The 10,204-nt window shown below is 41.1% G+C and overlaps 1 long non-coding RNA gene across 1 annotated transcript; it reads left to right on the top strand.

The window, feature by feature from the left end:
• The first annotated feature begins 4,788 nt into the window (after positions 1-4,788).
• Positions 4,789-6,436, top strand: LOC110532895 (uncharacterized). Its single transcript, XR_016491169.1, has 2 exons — positions 4,789-4,928; positions 5,495-6,436. It is a non-coding gene; the product is annotated as an uncharacterized LOC110532895 (long non-coding RNA).
• Positions 6,437-10,204: the final 3,768 nt, after the last annotated feature.

Below are 10,204 nucleotides of genomic sequence, written 5' to 3' on the forward strand. Positions count from 1 at the left end.
CTGTGGCATTGTGTTGTGTGAAGAAACTGCACATTTTGGAGTGGCATTTTATTGTCCCAAGCACAAAGTGCACCTGTGTAATGATCATGCTGTTTCATCAGCTTCTTGATATGCCACACCTGTCAGGTGGATGAAATATTTTGGCAAGGGAGAAATGCTCACTAATAGGGATGTAAACACATTTGTGCACAACATTTGAGAGAAATAAGCTTTTTGTGCATATGGAACATTTCTGTGATGTTTTATTTCAGCTCATGAAACATGGGACCAACACTTTACATTTTTAGTTCATATTTTTGTTCATTATATATTGACATATCTCGTGGACAGACGAAGTAAACATTAAGTGAGATTTTAGTTCTGGGTTAACCAAGATTTATATGGGACATAACATAGCCTAACACAACATACTATTGTTATCCATATTAGGGATGGGAATGGGAAATAATTTCTCTATTAGAATAGTACAAATAATATTTCTGATGAGTGTTTAGCGTTGATCTGTGTCAGGCCCTCGGTTAGGTGTGTGTCTGTAATCTCTATTTAAAGAGGGGTTAATGGCAATCCCTTGTCAGGGCTGACTGGAGGACTAAATGTGCAGTAGTAGCTCAATGCATCGTCATAAAAACTACATTCAAAGTTTGTTTTATTAAATTAAGACTTTCAAATGTCATGGTTATATCATTTCTATGTAACTATGTCACAAGGATAATTTAATTAAAAATACGTTTTTTTCTGGATAAAATAGACCTGCGAAATGTTTGAGTACTACTACTAACGTCCGTTCGGATATTTGAATATTCAAATTAGCGTGCCCATTCCTAATCCATATGACATAATATTAACAGTACAAGACAGACAGACTGATACGTTCGTAGGAGCACATATTTCCTTCTGATACTACTCCTGTACATTTCTCTCTACTTGACTTGAACGACCTGCATTTACTTCCATGTCCAATTATATTCCCATTTGACCTTTTATGTTCCTTCATCTCAGGGGGCCATCTCATCACTTTCTGCTTTTATCTGTCAACAGTAGTGAACTATATAGGGATCAGTGCCATTTGAGACTCATGCCCAGGTTATATCCTGGCTTCTATATCAGCTACCCTATCACTGTGACCTTTCAATGACCACTTTACCTGACCTTTCAACTTGACCTTTCAATAACCAGTTTACCTGACCTTTCAATGACCAGTTTACTTGACCTTTCAACCTGACCTTTCAATGACTAGTTTACCTGACCTTTCAATGACCAGTTTACTTGACCTTTCAACCTGACCTTTCAATGACTAGTTTACCTGACCTTTTTATGACCTGGTCACTTGACCTTTCAACTTGACCTTTTAATAACCAGTTTACCTGACCTTTCAATGACCAGTTTACTTGACCTTTCAATGACCAGTTTACCTGACCTTTCAGTGACCAGTTTACTTGACCTTTCAATAACCAGTTTACCTGACCTTTCAATTAACAGTGTACCTGACCTTTCAATTAACAGTTTACCTGACCTTTCAAGGACCAGTTTACATGATTTTTCAACCTTACCTTTCAATGACCAGTTTACCTGACCTTTCAAAGACCAGTTTATCTGACCGACTCACATTCATCATCATCACCCCAACAGACCAATTCTTCTTCCTCTGTGGGTTTTAACCTGGGAGCCAGCCTGTTTCTGCTCTCTCTCTCCACCTCCTTATGGATGACAAGCAGACTGCCACTCAGGCTAAGGCAGCTGGACGGTACTGTAACGTTCTTGGATCTATTCCATGTGGCTCTATTGAAGGCTACAGACGTTTTGGGGGACTGTGTTGTACAATACAACTTTATTTCTCCAACTGTTACATCAGAAATGTGTCTTCTGCTCTGTTTATGACAAAAAATAATGAAGAGTAGCAGAGAGTTGACTTAGTTGTTGGTGGAATTATTTCTCTGTTTTCGGTCAGTCTGGAATATGTATTCTGTCTCCCATGGTAAAAAAAAGAAATGCACACACTGAAATGCATTACTTAATAATCGGATGGCGAGTTCCTTTGCAGTAAACCAATATTTATGTTGGTTATTTCTTGGGTCATGTTTCATCTTCCATCCTCCATGAAGAATGACCCCCCCACCCATTGAGAGTACTACCTGTACAATACTTATAATACATTTCTTCTGACATATCTTTGCACATCGCTGTTGGGATGGATTTGTACGATTTGTAGCTACACAATGTGGCATTTTTTTATATATATATATACCAACAGAAAGAACATTGTGATATTAATCACAGTAGGTCTGCTGTACAGTAGACTGAGGCTTCGTCCCAAATGGCACCAAATTCCCTTGATAGTGCACTTATTTTAACCAGGTACCATAATGGATCCCATAGGGCTCTGGTCAAAAGTAGTGCACTATATAGGGAATAGGGTGTCATATGGGACATATCCTGAGATTGACTCTTTCAAGAGGGGCTTTTACTACATGTACTGGATTTGCCGTTATTGATGAACGGATGTTTATGATAAATCACTTCCACAGTCACATCTGAGACGAATCCCCTGTATGGTAGGAGCTTAACGACTAAATCACCGTAGAACGATTAAATCACCATCTAGATGCATTACGTAGGAAGGTTATATCCGAGCTAGATTTCAACTAGACTTGAACATGAGATAGCACTGTGAGAATCCCCATCTAGACTTGGAACATGAGAGAGCACTATGAGAATCACCATCTAGATTTAAACTAGACTTGGAACATGAGAGAGCGCTGTGAGACACTGGCTTTTGTGTTTCACAGTTTAAGATTCTTCTGCATTTTAATGTTGAGTGGCATAATAGCTTTTGAAAATAGTTTTCCCTGCTGTTTTTCCAGTATTTGTAATTATTAAAGAGAAATGAAAAGAATGAACTGCTACACTGTTTATGAAACTACAGGACTTTGGAATGTTCCCTCGGAGTTGTAAGGGGGAATTTACAATCCCAATGTTGAATCATTGAGACCATTTACATTTGGGGTTAATTAAAATGCCTACATAAACTAATTAAACACAGTGTAATCAGTCACTACTACACCTTCCTCTTGTTTTTCAGGACCCCACTGTGAGACAGAAATTAACCAGTGTTTCTCCAACCCCTGTCTGCACAATGGGACATGCTTGGACTCTGTTGGCTTCTACAAATGCAGGTGTCCACCAGGTATTTATGTTGTGCCCCCTCACATTCAGTTTCACTAAGATAGGGACCTATCCATCCCAGCCCCAAACAAGCCATTGGATGCATCCCAAATGGAACCTTATTTCCTATATAGTGCACTTCTTTCGACCAGTTCTATGGGTCCTGGTCAAAAGTAGTGCACTATAAAGGGAACAGGGTGCCTTTTGGACAGTGTCCTTTGACTGACAGCTGAGCAAATCACTCGGCTCATTGCCAAAGCTCATTACTGCAGGAGAATTATGTCAATATTGTGATATGGAATTCTCTCCTTTCATGGGGTATTCGACTCCTGTATTAATATGATTCTGCAGTAATTGTTTATTCGTCTCGACCGGCTGAGGCTGAATTTACATTCACTGATGCAGTCTGATGGAGATGTACCACCCTAGAGACGAGCGGGTGTGTGTGTGTCTGTGTGTGTGTGTGTGACTGGCATGCAGGGCAGAGTTTATGCTGGGCTGCCAGATGATGCTGCACTTTCAATCAGAGCATTGTCCCCATCACACCGTCCACCAGAGTCGGGGTCACTTCCATTTCAATTCAGTCAATTCAGGACGGAAACGGAAATTCAAAACCAAATGTCATTACTTCCTCATTAAGAAATCAAAGGAGATCGTTGTAATTTCTGATTACATCCTGAATTGACAGAATTTAAATGGAATTGAACACGACCCAGGTGTCCACTTCACCATCATCCATCCATAGTAATACATGGAATGTGTCCCAAATGGCATCCTGTTACCTATATCTAGAGCTCTGGTCAAAAGTAGTGCGTTATAAGCGGAATAGGATGCCTTTTGGGACGCAGATCTGGTGTTCATCTTTAAGACCAGAAATGGGGCAGGTTATTCTGAATGAGTTGTCCTTAGATCAGGATCTCCGGCAGGACATGATCAGTCTTGAAAAGGCTTTAGACTCAGTCTACAGTCAAGTACTACCTGGTTTGTTACATCATAAGCCAGTTTCCAGGACCCGGATTAAAGCTGCAATATGTGTCTCTTTGGGTGACCTGACCAAATTCACATAGAAATGTGAGTTATAGATCAGTCATTCTCATTGAAAGCAAGTCTAATAAGTGGTAGATCTGTTCCATTTGTGTTATTTCTATGCCTGCCATACTAAAGTTTCATTTCTGCTGCTTTTTCTTTCGGTTTTGTGCACCATTTTCAAACAGCACAAAATACTATATTTTTGGTTATCGAAAATATATTTCACAGCGGTTTAGATGATACAATGAAATTAGGTGAACTATTAGAATTTTTGCAACCAGGAAATGGCCGAGCGATTTCTGCATGTTGCACCTTTAAGCCTAGTCCTAGACAAAAAAACATGGTAATGATCCATTGAATATGCTTTTAAGTCCAGGATCTTAATCTGTGTCTGGGAAACCAACCCTAGAAGTTTGAGTTAATGTTATCAGTCAGAAGATCGTTGTTTCTCCTCACAAACACGTCATCCTATTGTACTTCTTGTTTGTGGAAAATTGCAAAGTCTGTTCCCTTCTCATTTTACCGGTCAGCTGAGTTTTACTCAGTGGCTAATCTCAATGTTGATGATAATGAGTCTGTTTCGCTGCTTCCTTGCAGGATTTCTGGGCCAGAAGTGTGAGGTGGATGTAGATGCCTGTACCCTACCCAACACCACATGCCCTAGAAACACACATTGTCTGGATCTGCCTGATGGACTGAAGTACACATGTCGCCTGCTGTGCCCACCGAACATACAAGTGGGTAAAACAACACTTTTTTTGTGCAGAACGTGGGGTTAATCCTAACTTCCATTTAAATTACATGTTCACTTAATCTCCCATTGACGTCAATGCATGACTACTTGAACATTTGTCTTAAATGAAATGTAGGATTTGCCCCCAACTGAACAAACAAACCCCATCTATGGCTATGGAATAGAGAGAAGGAACGAGATGTGGCTATGGAATAGAGAGAAGGAACGAGATGTGGCTATGGAATAGAGAGAAGGAACGAGATGTGGCTATGGAATAGAGAGAAGGAACGAGATGTGGCTATGGAATAGAGAGAAGGAACGAGACGTGGCTATGGAATACAATATTGAATCTAGCTACACATCATATCAAAGATTCTGCCAGCTTTTTAAAAGAAACCAGATGTCATTTGCTTTGCAAACGGCCTGAGTTATTTGGTATTGTCCCCGAGATACAGTATTTCATAGTGAATAAGCACTCGTTGTGTGAATGGTGTGATGTCTTCACATGTAATTTTGAAGTAAATGAATACGTATTGATGTGTGTGACAATGTTCTCTTCTCTCTCTACAGCCATGTGCCAACGGAGGACGTTGTGTCTTGAACAACGGCAGCAGTTACACCTGTGTCTGTGCACCTGGATGGGCAGGACGTAACTGCCGTTTAAACATCAACAATTGTGTTCAGCACTGGTGCCAAAACGGGGCCACTTGTGTAGATCAGATTGATGGCTACAGGTGAGGGCCTAAGGCACGGTCTCAAATACACTATTCAGTGTTTCCCCTATATTCATTTAGCGTCACTCCAAATAATATTATATAAAAACAATTGTGAAATGGGTTGGTGAATCATTTTCAGTGTAAACTTTAAAGACTCAAACCAGGTATAAAGTATGTAGAAAAGAAAATGGAGCAATATCTATTTTTTAAACAAGATCATCTTTGACAACTCACAGAAATAAAAACTAGACAGGGAGAATCTGAAATTCCAAAAAGTCATGGCCCATGATTTTGTTATAATGTTCAGATGGCATACGAACACGGCATTAACCGTGGTGAAATGTGTAGAATTGCAGGAAACTAAGTTAAAAACTGTAACCCCCCCCCCTCGCCCCCTTAACATTAGTAAAACGTTAAGCCTTCTATGGCTAAGTGTTTGCTGTTGTATGTGTTTATTAGTAAAACGTTAAGCCTTCTAAGTGTTTGCTGTTGTATGTGTTTATTAGTAAAACGTCAAGCCTTCTAAGGCTAAGTGTTTGCTGTTGTATGTGTTTATTAGTAAAATGTTAAGCCTTCTAAGTGTTTGCTGTTGTATGTGTTTATTAGTAAAACGTTAAGCCTTCTAAGGCTAAGTGTTTGCTGTTGTATGTGTTTATTAGTAAAACGTTAAGCCTTCTAAGGCTAAGTGTTTGCTGTTGTATGTGTTTATTAGTAAAACATTAAGCCTTCTAAGGCTAAGTGTTTGCTGTTGTATGTGTTTATTAGTAAAACGTTAAGCCTTCTAAGGCTAAGTGTTTGCTGTTGTATGTGTTTATTAGTAAAACGTTAAGTCCCTTTGACCTGTCCTGGACCGGTCCTGGACCGGTTCCGACCGACATTTCTGTGTACAGAGCGCTGTGTGAATTGTGCAACATCAACAACATTCCACATTTTGTTGTGTTACAGCCTGAGTTCAAAATGGATTAATTTTTTTTTTTTACCCATCTACACACAATACCCCATGATGACAAAGTGAAAACATGTTTTTATTCTATTTTAGCAAATATATTGAAAGTAAATTATTGCTTTGCACTCCGTGAAAGCTCTGGTTGTCCCGCTTCACATGTCACTCCGCTGTCATCTGAGATGCAGGATGTGAAATCTGACACCTTATATATAGACATTTCTGTGTGTAATTTCAACAAATCTGCCAAAATCAAAAAAACAAACATGTATTCACTTTGTCATTATGGAGAATTGTGTGCAGATTTGTTGTTGTTGATTTAATCAATTTTGAATCCTTTCTGAAGGCACTGTAACTGGTTTTATGTATTGTCTATGTGTAGCCTGAGGAAGTCTACTGATTAAGGCTGCTACCTTCAGAGAACACACATACCGTGTCGGTGTGGGTTCAAGTCCGTCACAGGCCATTCATTCTGGCACTAAACCTCTCTCCCATCTTCCCTGTCTTTCTCTCTGTCCTCTATCCAATAAAAATACACGGTAGGTTTAGGCCAACCGCTGCTCCGATGGTTACCTCAACAATGGGGTTATACAGAATAGAAAAAAAGTATTGGAAACTCCATTAACAATTGCTGGTTTGCAATTCCCATCTAGGATGCTAGAATGTTCTCAACTGGCCTACCTGATTAAATAAAGGTGAAAAATAAAATAAAAAACGAATTAAGATCCATTTAGAAATTCTCTTAAATGTTTTGGTAACACTTCACTTAAGACAGACAGCTATAATGCATTACGAGGCAGTCTTAATGCATCTTAAGACTTGTCAGAAAGTATCTATGAACTGTGTCTGTTGATATCATCTTATAATGGGGGTTGTTTGTCACCAGCTGCCTTTGTCCCAGAGGATACAGCGGTAGCTACTGTGAGATGGACGTTGACAACTGCATTGGACACCACTGCTCTGAGCACGGCGTATGTCTAGACCAACAATACAACTATACTTGTCGCTGTGAGCTCGGGTTCCAGGGGAGCTACTGTGAGCAGGAGACAGATGAGTGTAAGAGTTCCCCGTGTGTCAATGGTGCCACCTGCGAGGATGTCATCGGAGGCTATCAATGCCACTGCCCCCCAGGGTTTGAAGGTAGGCCCACAGTATGTTACCACACTTGTGATAACATAAAACAATTGATTTCAGGTCAACGCACCAACTAACTGACTAACTATTGCACTGTTTGAGCTAGGAACACAAGCATTTCACTACACGTGCTATAACATGTGCTAAATATGTGTATGTGACCAATAACATGTGATTTAGATTTGATTTAACGAATGAAGAGTGTGCGGCAGGGGTTTTCTTAGTTCATTGTTGTTAATATCTGTCATCCTTTATCGTGGTAGCTTTGAAATCGTCAAATGAATACCTCAACCAAATTACAAATGAACACATTGTGTTCCCTTACCTTGAAAAACACAACCTGATAACCAAAAAGAGAACGTGGCATAGAAGCATCCCCTTGAAAATATCCTATTTGCACAGATGACTTCACTGAACAAAAAATATACAAGATCCCAGAAATTGTCGATACCCACAAAAAAATGAATTTCTCTAAAATGTGGTGCACAAGTTTGTTACATTCCTGTTAGTGAGCATTTCTTCTTTGCCAAGATAATCCACCTGACAGGTGTGGCATATAAAGAAGCTGATTAAACAGCATTATCATTACACAGGTGCACCTTGTGCTGGGGACAATTAAAGGTCACTCTAAATAGGCAGTTTTTTAACACAACACAATGCCACAGATGTCTCAAGTTTTGAGGGAGAGTACAATTGGCCTGCTGACTGCAGGAATGTCCACCAGATTTGCTGCCAGAGAATTTAATGTTAATTTCTCTATCATAAGCCACCTCCAACATTGTTTTAGAGAATTTGGCAGTACGTAAAACCGGCCTCACAACCGCAGACCACTTGTAACCATGCCACCACAGGGCCTCCACATCCGGCTTCTTAACCATCTGGATTCTTAACCTAACTCCCCGGTGGGTGGGCCTATACCCTGCCAGGCCAACCCATGGCTGCACCCCTGCGCAGTCATGTGAAATCCATACATTAGGACCAAATTAATTCCTTATATGAACTGTAACTCAGAAAAATCATTGGAATTGTTGCATGTTGGATTTATATTTTTGTTCAGTATATATTGGCACCCTTGAAATGGAGCAGAATGCTCTGTTTTCTGTTTATAATGAATGGTCAGCCTGAGCAGTCTGCTGGCTGAGGGACATTAGTTGTTCGTGCCGCACAACCATTGATTTACAATACAGCACTTGGCAGAGCTCTGTGTTCCCTAGTACCCCCATGGGAGTGTACACAATGCCATAAAGGTCCCTGAAGACAAGCTAAATTGGGTCCACAATTCTATCAAGTTGTGTGTGTGTGTGTGTGTGTTGTGTAAGTAATATAAACTCAGCAAAAAAAGAAACGTCTCTTTTTCAGGACCCTGTCTTTCAAAGACAATTCGTAAAAATCCAAATAACTTCACATATCTTCATTGTAAAGGGTTTAAACACTGTTTCCTATGCTATGTTCAATGAAGCCTAAACAATTAATGAACATGTACCTGTGGAATGGTCGTTAAGACACTAACATCTTACAGACGGTGGGCAATTAAGGTCACGGTTATGAAAACGTAGGACACTAAAGAGGCCTTTCTACTGACTCTGGAAAAAACACCAAAAGAAAGATGCCCAGGGTCCCTGCTCATCTGCGTGAATGTGCCTTAGGCATGCTGCAAGGAGGCATGAGGACTGCAGATGTGGCCAGGGCAATAAATTGCAATGTACGTACTGTGAGACGCAGCGCTACAGGGAGCGCTACAGACCGCGTGTAACAACACTTGCACAGGATTTGAACATCACACCTGCGGGACAGGTACAGGATGGCAACAACTGCCCGAGTTACACCAGTGCTCAGACTGTCCGCAATAGGCTGAGAGAGGCTGGACTGAGGGCTTGTAGGCCTGTTATAAGGCAGGTCCTCACCAGACATCACCGGCCTATGGGCACAAACCCACCGTCGCTGGACAAGACAGGACTGGCAAAAAGTGTTCTTCACTGAGGAGTCACGGTTGTGTCTCACCAGGGGTGATGGTCTGATTCGCGTTTATCGTCGAAGGAATGAGCGTTACACCGATGCCTGTTCTCTGGAACGGGATCGATTTGGTCCCATAGCATCATCGAACTGAGCATGTTGTCATTGCAGGCATTCTCAACACTGTGCGTTACAGGGGAGACATCCTCCTCCCTCATGGTACCCTTCCTGCAGGCTCATCCTGACATGACCCTCCAGCATGACAATGCCACCAGCCATACTGCTCATTCTGTCCGTGATTTCCTGCAAGACAGGTATGTCAGTGTTCTGCCATGGCCAGCGAAGATCCTGGATCTCAATCCCAGGTCCCTGAGACCTGTTGGATCAAAGGGTGAGGACTAGGGCCATTCCCCCCAGAAATGTCCGGGAACTTGCAGGTGCCTTGGTGGAAGAGTGGGGGAACATCTCACAGCAAGAACGGGCAAATCTGGTGCAGTCTTTGAGGAGGAGATGCACTGCAGTACTTAATGCAGC

The sequence above is a fragment of the Oncorhynchus mykiss genome, chromosome 23 (assembly GCF_057628025.1).
Source record: "Oncorhynchus mykiss isolate SJ-2025 chromosome 23, ASM5762802v1, whole genome shotgun sequence".
NCBI lineage: Eukaryota > Metazoa > Chordata > Actinopteri > Salmoniformes > Salmonidae > Oncorhynchus > Oncorhynchus mykiss.